Here is a 15,478-nt window from a genome sequence, read left to right on the forward strand (position 1 = left end):
ATGACATTGTTCAGCATTCTGTCCATCAATTGTTGTTTTTGCTTTTGTCACCCCGAGTGGGATGGATATGCTCAGACGTGAGTCTCATGCTCTCCACACCACTGGAGTCAAGCATTCCAGGCTGATGAAGGCTGATAGCCAGAAATCGGTCCTTGAATGCTTGATTCCGGTCCAGGAAAGACATGGCTTGGCAGTTCGGGCTGGACTGTTCCCATGAGGCACAGGGTCAAGGCCGATTTGCATATGGCAATGTCTGACCTGGGGTGGTGTGGAGTGCAAAAAAACGATGGATTTAGGCCCAGATCTCTGTACTGGGGTGAATGTATGACATTGTTCCGCATTCTGTCCATCAATTGTTGTTTTTGCATTTGTCACCCCGAGTGGGATGGGTATGCTCAGACGTGACTCCCATGCTCTCCACACCACTGGAGTTAAGCTATCCAGGCTGATGAAGGCTGATACCCAGAAACAGGTCCTTGGATGCTTGATTCCGGGCCAGGAAAGACATGGCTTGCCAGTTCGGGCTGGACTGTTCCCATGAGGCACAGGGTCAAGGCTGATTTGCATATGGCCATGTCTGACCTGGGGTGGTGTGGAGTGCAAAAAAACGATGGATTTAGGCCCAGATCTATGTACTGGGGTGAATGTATGACATTGTTCTGCATTCTGTACATCAATTGTTGTTTTTGCATTTGTCACCCCGAGTGGGATGGGTATGCTCAGACGTGAGTCCCATGCTCTCCACACCACTGGAGTCAAGCTATCCAGGCTGATGAAGGCTGATAGCCAGAAACCGGTCCTTGGATGCTTGATTCCGGTCCAGGAAAGACATGGCTTGGCAGTTCGGGCTGGACTGTTCCCATGAGGCACAGGGTCAAGGCTGATTTGCATATGGCCATGTCTGACCTGGGGTGGTGTGGAGTGCAAGAAAATGATGGATTTAGGCCCAGATCTCTGTACTGGGGTGAATGTATGACATTGTTCTGCATTCTGTTCATCAATTGTTGTTTTTGCATTAGTCACCCCGAGTGGGATGGGTATGCTCAGACGTGAGTCCCATGCTCTCCACACCACTGGAGTCAAGCTATCCAGGCTGATGAAGGCTGATAGCCAGTACCAGGTCCTTAGATGCTTGATTCCGGTCCAGGAAAGACATGTCTTGGCAGTTCGAGCTGTACTGTACCCATGAGGCACAGGGTCAAGGCTGATTTGCATATGGCCATGTCTGACCTGGGGTGGTGTGGAGTGCAAAAATCAGATAGATTTAGGCCCATATCTCTGTACTGGGGTGAATGTATGATATTGTTCTGCATTCTGTCAATCAATTGTTGTTTTTGCATTTGTCACCTCGAGTGGGATGGGTATGCTCAGACGTGAGTCCCATGCTCTGCAACCCACTGGAGTCAAGCTATCCAGGCTGATGAAGGCTGATAGCCAGAAACCGGTCCTTGGATGCTTGATTCCGGTCCAGGAAAGAGATGGCTTGGCAGTTCGGGCTGGACTGTTCCCATGAGGCACAGGATCAAGGCTTATTTGCATCTGGCCATGTCTGACCTGGGATGGTGTGGAGTGCAATAAACAATGGATTTAGGCCCAGATCTCTGTACTGGGGTGAATGTATGACATTGTTCTGAATTCTGTCCATCAATTGTTGTTTTTGCATTTGTCACCCCGAGTGGGATGGGTATGATCAGATGTGAGTCCCATGTTCTCCACACCACTGGAGTCAAGCTATCGAGGCTGATGAAGGCTGATAGCCAGAAACTGGTCTTGGATGCTTGATTCCGGTCCAGGAAAGTCATGGCTTGGCAGTTCAGGCTGGACTGTTCCCATGAGGCACAGGGTCAAGGCTGATTTGCATATGGCAATGTCTGACCTGGGGTGGTGTGGATTGCAAAAAAACGATGGATTTAGGCCCAGATCTCTGTACTGGGGTGAATGTATGACATTGTTCTGCATTCTGTCCATCAATTGTTGTTTTTGCATTTGTCACCCCGAGTGGGATGGGTATGCTCAGACGTGACTCCCATGCTCTCCACACCACTGGAGTTAAGCTATCCAGGCTGATGAAGGCTGATAGCCAGAAACTTGTCCTTGGATGCTTGATTCCGGGCCAGGAAAGACATGGCTTGCCAGTTCGGGCTGGACTGTTCCCATGAGGCACAGGGTCAAGGCTGATTTGCATATGGCAATGTCTGACCTGGGGTGGTGTGGATTGCAAAAAAACGATGGATTTAGGCCCAGATCTCTGTACTGGGGTGAATGTATGACATTGTTCTGCATTCTGTCCATCAATTGTTGTTTTTGCATTTGTCACCCCGAGTGGGATGGGTATGCTCAGACGTGACTCCCATGCTCTCCACACCACTGGAGTTAAGCTATCCAGACTGATGAAGGCTGATAGCCAGAAACCGGTCCTTGGATGCTTGATTCCGGTACAGGAAAGAAATTGCTTGGCAGTTCGGGCTGGACTGTTCCCATGAGGCACAGGATCAAGGCTGATTTGCATATGGCCATGTCTGACCTGGGGTGGTGTGGAGTGCAAAAAAAGATGGATTTAGGCCCATATTCCTGTACTGGGGTGAATGTATGACATTGTTCTGCATTCTGTCCATCAATTGTTGTTTTTGCTTTTGTCACCCCGAGTGGGATGGATATGCTCAGACGTGAGTCTCATGCTCTCCACATCACTGGAGTCAAGCATTCCAGGCTGATGAAGGCTGATAGCCAGAAATCGGTCCTTGAATGCTTGATTCCAGTCCAGGAAAGACATGGCTTGGCAGTTCGGGCTGGACTGTTCCCATGCGGCACATAGTCAAGGCTGATTTGCATATGGCAATGTCTGACCTGGGGTGGTGTGGAGTGCAAAAAAATGATGGATTTAGGCCCAGATCTCTGTACTGGGGTGAATGTATGACATTGTTCTGCATTCTGTCCATCAATTGTTGTTTTTGCATTTGTCACCCCGAGTGGGATGGCTATGCTCAGACGTGACTCCCATGCTCTCCACACCACTGGAGTTAAGCTATCCAGGCTGATGAAGGCTGATAGCCAGAAACAGGTCCTTGGATGCTTGATACCGGGCAAGGAAAGACATGGCTTGCCAGTTCGGGCTGGACTGTTCACATGAGGCACAGGGCCAAGGCTGATTTGCATATGGCCATGTCTGACCTGGGGTGGGGTGGAGTGCAAAAAAACGATGGATTTAGGCCCTGATCTATGTACTGGGGTGAATGTATGACATTGTTCTGCATTCTGTCCATCAATTGTTGTTTTTGCATTTGTCACCCCGAGTGGGATGGGTATGCTCAGACGTGAGCCCCATGCTCTCCACACCACTGGAGTCAAGCTATCCAGGCTGATGAAGGCTGATAGCCAGAAACCGGTCCTTGGATGCTTGATTCCGGTCCAGGAAAGACATGGCTTGGCAGTTCGGGCTGGACTGTTCCCATGAGGCACAGGGTCAAGGCTGATTTGCATATGGCCATGTCTGACCTGGGGTGGTGTGGAGTGCAAAAAAAATGATGGATTTAGGCCCAGATCTCTGTACTGGGGTGAATGTATGACATTGTTCTGCATTCTGTTCATCAATTGTTGTTTTTGCATTTGTCACCCCGAGTGGGATGGGTATGCTCAGACGTGAGTCCCATGCTCTCCACACCACTGGAGTCAAGCTATCCAGGCTGATGAAGGCTGATAGCCAGAAACTGGTCCTTGGATGCTTGATTCCGGTCCAGGAAAGTCATGGCTTGGCAGTTCGGGCTGGACTGTTCCCATGAGGCACAGGGTCAAGGCTGATTTGCATATGGCCATGTCTGACCTGGGGTGGTGTGGAGTGCAAAACAATTATGGATTTAGGCCCAGATCGCTGTACTGGGGTGAATGTATTACATTGTTCTGCATTCTGTCCATCAATCGTTGTTTTTACATTTGTCACCTCGAGTGGGATGGGTATGCTCAGACGTGAGTCCCATGCTCTGCACACCACTGGAGTCAAGCTATCCAGACTGATGAAGGCTGATAGCCAGAAACCGGTCCTTGGATGCTTGATTCCGGTACAGGAAAGAAATTGCTTGGCAGTTCGGGCTGGACTGTTCCCATGAGGCACAGGATCAAGGCTGATTTGCATATGGCCATGTCTGACCTGGGGTGGTGTGGAGTGCAAAAAAAGATGGATTTAGGCCCATATTCCTGTACTGGGGTGAATGTATGACATTGTTCTGCATTCTGTCCATCAATTGTTGTTTTTGCTTTTGTCACCCCGAGTGGGATGGGTATGCTCAGACGTGAGTCCCATGCTCTCCACACCACTGGAGTCAAGCTATCCAGTCTGATGAAGGCTGATAGCCAGAAACTGGTCCTTGGATGCTTGATTCCGGTACAGGAAAGAAATTGCTTGGCAGTTCGGGCTGGACTGTTCCCATGAGGCACAGGATCAAGGCTTATTTGCATCTGGCCATGTCTGACCTGGGATGGTGTGGAGTGCAATAAACAATGGATTTAGGCCCAGATCTCTGTACTGGGGTGAATGTATGACATTGTTCTGAATTCTGTCCATCAATTGTTGTTTTTGCATTTGTCACCCCGAGTGGGATGGGTATGATCAGATGTGAGTCCCATGTTCTCCACACCACTGGAGTCAAGCTATCGAGGCTGATGAAGGCTGATAGCCAGAAACTGGTCTTGGATGCTTGATTCCGGTCCAGGAAAGTCATGGCTTGGCAGTTCGGGCTGGACTGTTCCCATGAGGCACAGGGTCAAGGCTGATTTGCATATGGCAATGTCTGACCTGGGGTGGTGTGGATTGCAAAAAAACGATGGATTTAGGCCCAGATCTCTGTACTGGGGTGAATGTATGACATTGTTCTGCATTCTGTCCATCAATTGTTGTTTTTGCATTTGTCACCCCGAGTGGGATGGGTATGCTCAGACGTGACTCCCATGCTCTCCACACCACTGGAGTTAAGCTATCCAGGCTGATGAAGGCTGATAGCCAGAAACAGGTCCTTGGATGCTTGATTCCGGGCCAGGAAAGACATGGCTTGCCAGTTCGGGCTGGACTGTTCCCATGAGGCACAGGGTCAAGGCTGATTTGCATATGGCCATGTCTGACCTGGGGTGGTGTGGAGTGCAAAAAAACGATGGATTTAGGCCCAGATCTATGTACTGGGGTGAATGTATGACATTGTTCTGCATTCTGTCCATCAATCGTTGTTTTTACATTTGTCACCTCGAGTGGGATGGGTATGCTCAGACGTGAGTCCCATGCTCTGCACACTACTGGAGTCAAGCTATCCAGACTGATGAAGGCTTATAGCCAGAAACCGGTCCTTGGATGCTTGATTCCGGTACAGGAAAGAAATTGCTTGGCAGTTCAGGCTGGACTGTTCCCATGAGGCACAGGATCAAGGCTGATTTGCATATGACCATGTCTGACCTGGGGTGGTGTGGAGTGCAAAAAAAGATGGATTTAGGCCCATATTCCTGTACTGGGGTGAATGTATGACATTGTTCTGCATTCTGTCCATCAATCGTTGTTTTTACATTTGTCACCTCGAGTGGGATGGGTATGCTCAGACGTGAGTCCCATGCTCTGTACACCACTGGAGTCAAGCTATCCAGGCTGATGAAGGCTGATAGCCAGAAACCGGTCCTTGGATGCTTGATTCCGGTACAGGAAAGAAATTGCTTGGCAGTTCGGGCTGGACTGTTCCCATGAGGCACAGGATCAAGGCTGATTTGCATATGGCCATGTCTGACCTGGGGTGGTGTGGAGTGCAAAAAAAGATGGATATAGGCCCATATCTCTGTACTGGGGTGAATGTATGACATTGTTCAGCATTCTGTCCATCAATTGTTGTTTTTGCTTTTGTCACCCCGAGTGGGATGGATATGCTCAGACGTGAGTCTCATGCTCTCCACACCACTGGAGTCAAGCATTCCAGGCTGATGAAGGCTGATAGCCAGAAATCGGTCCTTGAATGCTTGATTCCGGTCCAGGAAAGACATGGCTTGGCAGTTCGGGCTGGACTGTTCCCATGAGGCACAGGGTCAAGGCCGATTTGCATATGGCAATGTCTGACCTGGGGTGGTGTGGAGTGCAAAAAAACGATGGATTTAGGCCCAGATCTCTGTACTGGGGTGAATGTATGACATTGTTCCGCATTCTGTCCATCAATTGTTGTTTTTGCATTTGTCACCCCGAGTGGGATGGGTATGCTCAGACGTGACTCCCATGCTCTCCACACCACTGGAGTTAAGCTATCCAGGCTGATGAAGGCTGATACCCAGAAACAGGTCCTTGGATGCTTGATTCCGGGCCAGGAAAGACATGGCTTGCCAGTTCGGGCTGGACTGTTCCCATGAGGCACAGGGTCAAGGCTGATTTGCATATGGCCATGTCTGACCTGGGGTGGTGTGGAGTGCAAAAAAACGATGGATTTAGGCCCAGATCTATGTACTGGGGTGAATGTATGACATTGTTCTGCATTCTGTACATCAATTGTTGTTTTTGCATTTGTCACCCCGAGTGGGATGGGTATGCTCAGACGTGAGTCCCATGCTCTCCACACCACTGGAGTCAAGCTATCCAGGCTGATGAAGGCTGATAGCCAGAAACCGGTCCTTGGATGCTTGATTCCGGTCCAGGAAAGACATGGCTTGGCAGTTCGGGCTGGACTGTTCCCATGAGGCACAGGGTCAAGGCTGATTTGCATATGGCCATGTCTGACCTGGGGTGGTGTGGAGTGCAAGAAAATGATGGATTTAGGCCCAGATCTCTGTACTGGGGTGAATGTATGACATTGTTCTGCATTCTGTTCATCAATTGTTGTTTTTGCATTAGTCACCCCGAGTGGGATGGGTATGCTCAGACGTGAGTCCCATGCTCTCCACACCACTGGAGTCAAGCTATCCAGGCTGATGAAGGCTGATAGCCAGTACCAGGTCCTTAGATGCTTGATTCCGGTCCAGGAAAGACATGTCTTGGCAGTTCGAGCTGTACTGTACCCATGAGGCACAGGGTCAAGGCTGATTTGCATATGGCCATGTCTGACCTGGGGTGGTGTGGAGTGCAAAAATCAGATAGATTTAGGCCCATATCTCTGTACTGGGGTGAATGTATGATATTGTTCTGCATTCTGTCAATCAATTGTTGTTTTTGCATTTGTCACCTCGAGTGGGATGGGTATGCTCAGACGTGAGTCCCATGCTCTGCAACCCACTGGAGTCAAGCTATCCAGGCTGATGAAGGCTGATAGCCAGAAACCGGTCCTTGGATGCTTGATTCCGGTCCAGGAAAGAGATGGCTTGGCAGTTCGGGCTGGACTGTTCCCATGAGGCACAGGATCAAGGCTTATTTGCATCTGGCCATGTCTGACCTGGGATGGTGTGGAGTGCAATAAACAATGGATTTAGGCCCAGATCTCTGTACTGGGGTGAATGTATGACATTGTTCTGAATTCTGTCCATCAATTGTTGTTTTTGCATTTGTCACCCCGAGTGGGATGGGTATGATCAGATGTGAGTCCCATGTTCTCCACACCACTGGAGTCAAGCTATCGAGGCTGATGAAGGCTGATAGCCAGAAACTGGTCTTGGATGCTTGATTCCGGTCCAGGAAAGTCATGGCTTGGCAGTTCAGGCTGGACTGTTCCCATGAGGCACAGGGTCAAGGCTGATTTGCATATGGCAATGTCTGACCTGGGGTGGTGTGGATTGCAAAAAAACGATGGATTTAGGCCCAGATCTCTGTACTGGGGTGAATGTATGACATTGTTCTGCATTCTGTCCATCAATTGTTGTTTTTGCATTTGTCACCCCGAGTGGGATGGGTATGCTCAGACGTGACTCCCATGCTCTCCACACCACTGGAGTTAAGCTATCCAGACTGATGAAGGCTGATAGCCAGAAACCGGTCCTTGGATGCTTGATTCCGGTACAGGAAAGAAATTGCTTGGCAGTTCGGGCTGGACTGTTCCCATGAGGCACAGGATCAAGGCTGATTTGCATATGGCCATGTCTGACCTGGGGTGGTGTGGAGTGCAAAAAAAGATGGATTTAGGCCCATATTCCTGTACTGGGGTGAATGTATGACATTGTTCTGCATTCTGTCCATCAATTGTTGTTTTTGCTTTTGTCACCCCGAGTGGGATGGATATGCTCAGACGTGAGTCTCATGCTCTCCACATCACTGGAGTCAAGCATTCCAGGCTGATGAAGGCTGATAGCCAGAAATCGGTCCTTGAATGCTTGATTCCAGTCCAGGAAAGACATGGCTTGGCAGTTCGGGCTGGACTGTTCCCATGCGGCACATAGTCAAGGCTGATTTGCATATGGCAATGTCTGACCTGGGGTGGTGTGGAGTGCAAAAAAATGATGGATTTAGGCCCAGATCTCTGTACTGGGGTGAATGTATGACATTGTTCTGCATTCTGTCCATCAATTGTTGTTTTTGCATTTGTCACCCCGAGTGGGATGGCTATGCTCAGACGTGACTCCCATGCTCTCCACACCACTGGAGTTAAGCTATCCAGGCTGATGAAGGCTGATAGCCAGAAACAGGTCCTTGGATGCTTGATACCGGGCAAGGAAAGACATGGCTTGCCAGTTCGGGCTGGACTGTTCACATGAGGCACAGGGCCAAGGCTGATTTGCATATGGCCATGTCTGACCTGGGGTGGGGTGGAGTGCAAAAAAACGATGGATTTAGGCCCTGATCTATGTACTGGGGTGAATGTATGACATTGTTCTGCATTCTGTCCATCAATTGTTGTTTTTGCATTTGTCACCCCGAGTGGGATGGGTATGCTCAGACGTGAGCCCCATGCTCTCCACACCACTGGAGTCAAGCTATCCAGGCTGATGAAGGCTGATAGCCAGAAACCGGTCCTTGGATGCTTGATTCCGGTCCAGGAAAGACATGGCTTGGCAGTTCGGGCTGGACTGTTCCCATGAGGCACAGGGTCAAGGCTGATTTGCATATGGCCATGTCTGACCTGGGGTGGTGTGGAGTGCAAAAAAATGATGGATTTAGGCCCAGATCTCTGTACTGGGGTGAATGTATGACATTGTTCTGCATTCTGTTCATCAATTGTTGTTTTTGCATTTGTCACCCCGAGTGGGATGGGTATGCTCAGACGTGAGTCCCATGCTCTCCACACCACTGGAGTCAAGCTATCCAGGCTGATGAAGGCTGATAGCCAGAAACTGGTCCTTGGATGCTTGATTCCGGTCCAGGAAAGTCATGGCTTGGCAGTTCGGGCTGGACTGTTCCCATGAGGCACAGGGTCAAGGCTGATTTGCATATGGCCATGTCTGACCTGGGGTGGTGTGGAGTGCAAAACAATTATGGATTTAGGCCCAGATCGCTGTACTGGGGTGAATGTATTACATTGTTCTGCATTCTGTCCATCAATCGTTGTTTTTACATTTGTCACCTCGAGTGGGATGGGTATGCTCAGACGTGAGTCCCATGCTCTGCACACCACTGGAGTCAAGCTATCCAGACTGATGAAGGCTGATAGCCAGAAACCGGTCCTTGGATGCTTGATTCCGGTACAGGAAAGAAATTGCTTGGCAGTTCGGGCTGGACTGTTCCCATGAGGCACAGGATCAAGGCTGATTTGCATATGGCCATGTCTGACCTGGGGTGGTGTGGAGTGCAAAAAAAGATGGATTTAGGCCCATATTCCTGTACTGGGGTGAATGTATGACATTGTTCTGCATTCTGTCCATCAATTGTTGTTTTTGCTTTTGTCACCCCGAGTGGGATGGATATGCTCAGACGTGAGTCTCATGCTCTCCACATCACTGGAGTCAAGCATTCCAGGCTGATGAAGGCTGATAGCCAGAAATCGGTCCTTGAATGCTTGATTCTGGTCCAGGAAAGACATGGCTTGGCAGTTCGGGCTGGACTGTTCCCATGCGGCACAGGGTCAAGGCTGATTTGCATATGGCAATGTCTGACCTGGGGTGGTGTGGAGTGCAAAAAAACGATGGATTTAGGCCCAGATCTCTGTACTGGGGTGAATGTATGACATTGTTCTGCATTCTGTCCATCAATTGTTGTTTTTGCATTTGTCACCCCGAGTGGGATGGCTATGCTCAGACGTGACTCCCATGCTCTCCACACCACTGGAGTTAAGCTATCCAGGCTGATGAAGGCTGATAGCCAGAAACAGGTCCTTGGATGCTTGATACCGGGCAAGGAAAGACATGGCTTGCCAGTTCGGGCTGGACTGTTCCCATGAGGCACAGGGTCAAGGCTGATTTGCATATGGCCATGTCTAACCTGGGGTGGGGTGGAGTGCAAAAAAACGATGGATTTAGGCCCTGATCTATGTACTGGGGTGAATGTATGACATTGTTCTGCATTCTGTCCATCAATTGTTGTTTTTGCATTTGTCACCCCGAGTGGGATGGGTATGCTCAGACGTGAGTCCCATGCTCTCCACACCACTGGAGTCAAGCTATCCAGGCTGATGAAGGCTGATAGCCAGAAACCGGTCCTTGGATGCTTGATTCCGGTCCCGGAAAGACATGGCTTGGCAGTTCGGGCTGGACTGTTCCCATGAGGCACAGGGTCAAGGCTGATTTGCATATGGCCATGTCTGACCTGGGGTGGTGTGGAGTGCAAAAAAATGATGGATTTAGGCCCAGATCTCTGTACTGGGGTGAATGTATGACATTGTTCTGCATTCTGTTCATCAATTGTTGTTTTTGCATTTGTCACCCCGAGTGGGATGGGTATGCTCAGACGTGAGCCCCATGCTCTCCACACCACTGGAGTCAAGCTATCCAGGCTGATGAAGGCTGATAGCCAGAAACTGGTCCTTGGATGCTTGATTCCGGTCCAGGAAAGTCATGGCTTGGCAGTTCGGGCTGGACTGTTCCCATGAGGCACAGGGTCAAGGCTGATTTGCATATGGCCATGTCTGACCTGGGGTGGTGAGGAGTGCAAAAATCAGATAGATTTAGGCCCATATCTCTGTACTGGGGTGAATGTATGACATTGTTCTGCATTCTGTCCATCAATTGTTGTTTTTGCATTTGTCACCTGAGTGGGATGGGTATGCTCAGACGTGAGTCCCATGCTCTCCACACCACTGGAGTCAAGCTATCCAGGCTGATGAAGGCTGATAGCCAGTACCAGGTCCTTAGATGCTTGATTCCGGTCCAGGAAAGACATGTCTTGGCAGTTCGAGCTGTACTGTACCCATGAGGCACAGGGTCAAGGCTGATTTGCATATGGCCATGTCTGACCTGGGATGGTGTGGAGTGCAAAAATCAGATAGATTTAGGCCCATATCTCTGTACTGGGGTGAATGTATGACATTGTTCTGCATTCTGTCCATCAATTGTTGTTTTTGCATTTGTCACCTGAGTGGGATGGGTATGCTCAGACGTGAGTCTCATGCTCTCCACACCACTGGAGTTAAGCTATCCAGGCTGATTAAGGCTGATAGCCAGAAACCGGTCCTTGGATGCTTGATTCCGGTCCAGGAAAGACGTGGCTTGGCAGTTCGGGCTGGACTGTTCCCATGAGGCACAGGGTCAAGGCTGATTTGCATATGGCCATGTCTGACCTGGGGTGGTGTGGAGTGCAAAAGAATTATGGATTTATGCCCAGATCTCTGTACTGGGGTGAATGTATGATATTGTTCTGCATTCTGTCAATCAATTGTTGTTTTTGCATTTGTCACCTCGAGTGGGATGGGTATGCTCAGACGTGAGTCCCATGCTCTGCAACCCACTGGAGTCAAGCTATCCAGGCTGATGAAGGCTGATAGCCAGAAACCGGTCCTTGGATGCTTGATTCCGGTCCAGGAAAGAGATGGCTTGGCAGTTCGGGCTGGACTGTTCCCATGAGGCACAGGATCAAGGCTTATTTGCATCTGGCCATGTCTGACCTGGGATGGTGTGGAGTGCAATAAACACTGGATTTAGGCCCAGATCTCTGTACTGGGGTGAATGTATGACATTGTTCTGAATTCTGTCCATCAATTGTTGTTTTTGCATTTGTCACCCCGAGTGGGATGGGTATGATCAGATGTGAGTCCCATGTTCTCCACACCACTGGAGTCAAGCTATCGAGGCTGATGAAGGCTGATAGCCAGAAACTGGTCTTGGATGCTTGATTCCGGTCCAGAAAAGTCATGGCTTGGCAGTTCAGGCTGGACTGTTCCCATGAGGCACAGGGTCAAGGCTGATTTGCATATGGCAATGTCTGACCTGGGGTGGTGTGGATTGCAAAAAAACGATGGATTTAGGCCCAGATCTCTGTACTGGGGTGAATGTATGACATTGTTCTGCATTCTGTCCATCAATTGTTGTTTTTGCATTTGTCACCCCGAGTGGGATGGGTATGCTCAGTTGTGACTCCCATGCTCTCCACACCACTGGAGTTAAGCTATCCAGGCTGATGAAGGCTGATAGCCAGAAACTTGTCCTTGGATGCTTGATTCCGGGCCAGGAAAGACATGGCTTGCCAGTTCGGGCTGGACTGTTCCCATGAGGCACAGGGTCAAGGCTGATTTGCATATGGCCATGTCTGACCTGGGGTGGTGTGGAGTGCAAAAAAACGATGGATTTAGGCCCAGATCTATGTACTGGGGTGAATGTATGACATTGTTCTGCATTCTGTCCATCAATTGTTGTTTTTGCATTTGTCACCCCGAGTGGGATGGGTATGCTCAGACGTGAGCCCCATGCTCTCCACACCACTGGAGTCAAGCTATCCAGGCTGATGAAGGCTGATAGCCAGAAACCGGTCCTTGGATGCTTGATTCCGGTCCAGGAAAGACATGGCTTGGCAGTTCGGGCTGGACTGTTCCCATGAGGCACAGGGTCAAGGCTGATTTGCATATGGCCATGTCTGACCTGGGGTGGTGTGGAGTGCAAAAAAATGATGGATTTAGGCCCAGATCTCTGTACTGGGGTGAATGTATGACATTGTTCTGCATTCTGTTCATCAATTGTTGTTTTTGCATTTGTCACCCCGAGTGGGATGGGTATGCTCAGACGTGAGTCCCATGCTCTCCACACCACTGGAGTCAAGCTATCCAGGCTGATGAAGGCTGATAGCCAGAAACTGGTCCTTGGATGCTTGATTCCGGTCCAGGAAAGTCATGGCTTGGCAGTTCGGGCTGGACTGTTCCCATGAGGCACAGGGTCAAGGCTGATTTGCATATGGCCATGTCTGACCTGGGGTGGTGTGGAGTGCAAAAAAATTATGGATTTAGGCCCAGATCGCTGTACTGGGGTGAATGTATTACATTGTTCTGCATTCTGTCCATCAATCGTTGTTTTTACATTTGTCACCTCGAGTGGGATGGGTATGCTCAGACGTGAGTCCCATGCTCTGCACACCACTGGAATCAAGCTATCCAGACTGATGAAGGCTGATAGCCAGAAACCGGTCCTTGGATGCTCGATTCCGGTACAGGAAAGAAATTGCTTGGCAGTTCGGGCTGGACTGTTCCCATGAGGCACAGGATCAAGGCTGATTTGCATATGGCCATGTCTGACCTGGGGTGGTGTGGAGTGCAAAAAAAGATGGATTTAGGCCCATATTCCTGTACTGGGGTGAATGTATGACATTGTTCTGCATTCTGTCCATCAATTGTTGTTTTTGCTTTTGTCACCCCGAGTGGGATGGATATGCTCAGACGTGAGTCTCATGCTCTCCACATCACTGGAGTCAAGCATTCCAGGCTGATGAAGGCTGATAGCCAGAAATCGGTCCTTGAATGCTTGATTCCAGTCCAGGAAAGACATGGCTTGGCAGTTCGGGCTGGACTGTTCCCATGCGGCACATAGTCAAGGCTGATTTGCATATGGCAATGTCTGACCTGGGGTGGTGTGGAGTGCAAAAAAATGATGGATTTAGGCCCAGATCTCTGTACTGGGGTGAATGTATGACATTGTTCTGCATTCTGTCCATCAATTGTTGTTTTTGCATTTGTCACCCCGAGTGGGATGGCTATGCTCAGACGTGACTCCCATGCTCTCCACACCACTGGAGTTAAGCTATCCAGGCTGATGAAGGCTGATAGCCAGAAACAGGTCCTTGGATGCTTGATACCGGGCAAGGAAAGACATGGCTTGCCAGTTCGGGCTGGACTGTTCCCATGAGGCACAGGGCCAAGGCTGATTTGCATATGGCCATGTCTGACCTGGGGTGGGGTGGAGTGCAAAAAAACGATGGATTTAGGCCCTGATCTATGTACTGGGGTGAATGTATGACATTGTTCTGCATTCTGTCCATCAATTGTTGTTTTTGCATTTGTCACCCCGAGTGGGATGGGTATGCTCAGACGTGAGCCCCATGCTCTCCACACCACTAGAGTCAAGCTATCCAGGCTGATGAAGGCTGATAGCCAGAAACCGGTCCTTGGATGCTTGATTCCGGTCCAGGAAAGACATGGCTTGGCAGTTCGGGCTGGACTGTTCCCATGAGGCACAGGGTCAAGGCTGATTTGCATATGGCCATGTCTGACCTGGGGTGGTGTGGAGTGCAAAAAAATGATGGATTTAGGCCCAGATCTCTGTACTGGGGTGAATGTATGACATTGTTCTGCATTCTGTTCATCAATTGTTGTTTTTGCATTTGTCACCCCGAGTGGGATGGGTATGCTCAGACGTGAGTCCCATGCTCTCCACACCACTGGAGTCAAGCTATCCAGGCTGATGAAGGCTGATAGCCAGAAACTGGTCCTTGGATGCTTGATTCCGGTCCAGGAAAGTCATGGCTTGGCAGTTCGGGCTGGACTGTTCCCATGAGGCACAGGGTCAAGGCTGATTTGCATATGGCCATGTCTGACCTGGGGTGGTGTGGAGTGCAAAACAATTATGGATTTAGGCCCAGATCGCTGTACTGGGGTGAATGTATTACATTGTTCTGCATTCTGTCCATCAATCGTTGTTTTTACATTTGTCACCTCGAGTGGGATGGGTATGCTCAGACGTGAGTCCCATGCTCTGCACACCACTGGAGTCAAGCTATCCAGACTGATGAAGGCTGATAGCCAGAAACCGGTCCTTGGATGCTTGATTCCGGTACAGGAAAGAAATTGCTTGGCAGTTCGGGCTGGACTGTTCCCATGAGGCACAGGATCAAGGCTGATTTGCATATGGCCATGTCTGACCTGGGGTGGTGTGGAGTGCAAAAAAAGATGGATTTAGGCCCATATTCCTGTACTGGGGTGAATGTATGACATTGTTCTGCATTCTGTCCATCAATTGTTGTTTTTGCATTTGTCACCCCGAGTGGGATGGGTATGCTCAGACGTGAGTCCCATGCTCTCCACACCACTGGAGTCAAGCTATCCAGGCTGATGAAGGCTGATAGCCAGAAACTGGTCCTTGGATGCTTGATTCCGGTCCAGGAAAGTCATGGCTTGGCAGTTCGGGCTGGTCTGTTCCCATGAGGCACAGGGTCAAGGCTGATTTGCATATGGCCATGTCTGACCTGGGGTGG

Source organism: Lissotriton helveticus, chromosome 2_1, assembly GCF_964261635.1.
Source record: "Lissotriton helveticus chromosome 2_1, aLisHel1.1, whole genome shotgun sequence".
NCBI classification, from domain to species: domain Eukaryota; kingdom Metazoa; phylum Chordata; class Amphibia; order Caudata; family Salamandridae; genus Lissotriton; species Lissotriton helveticus.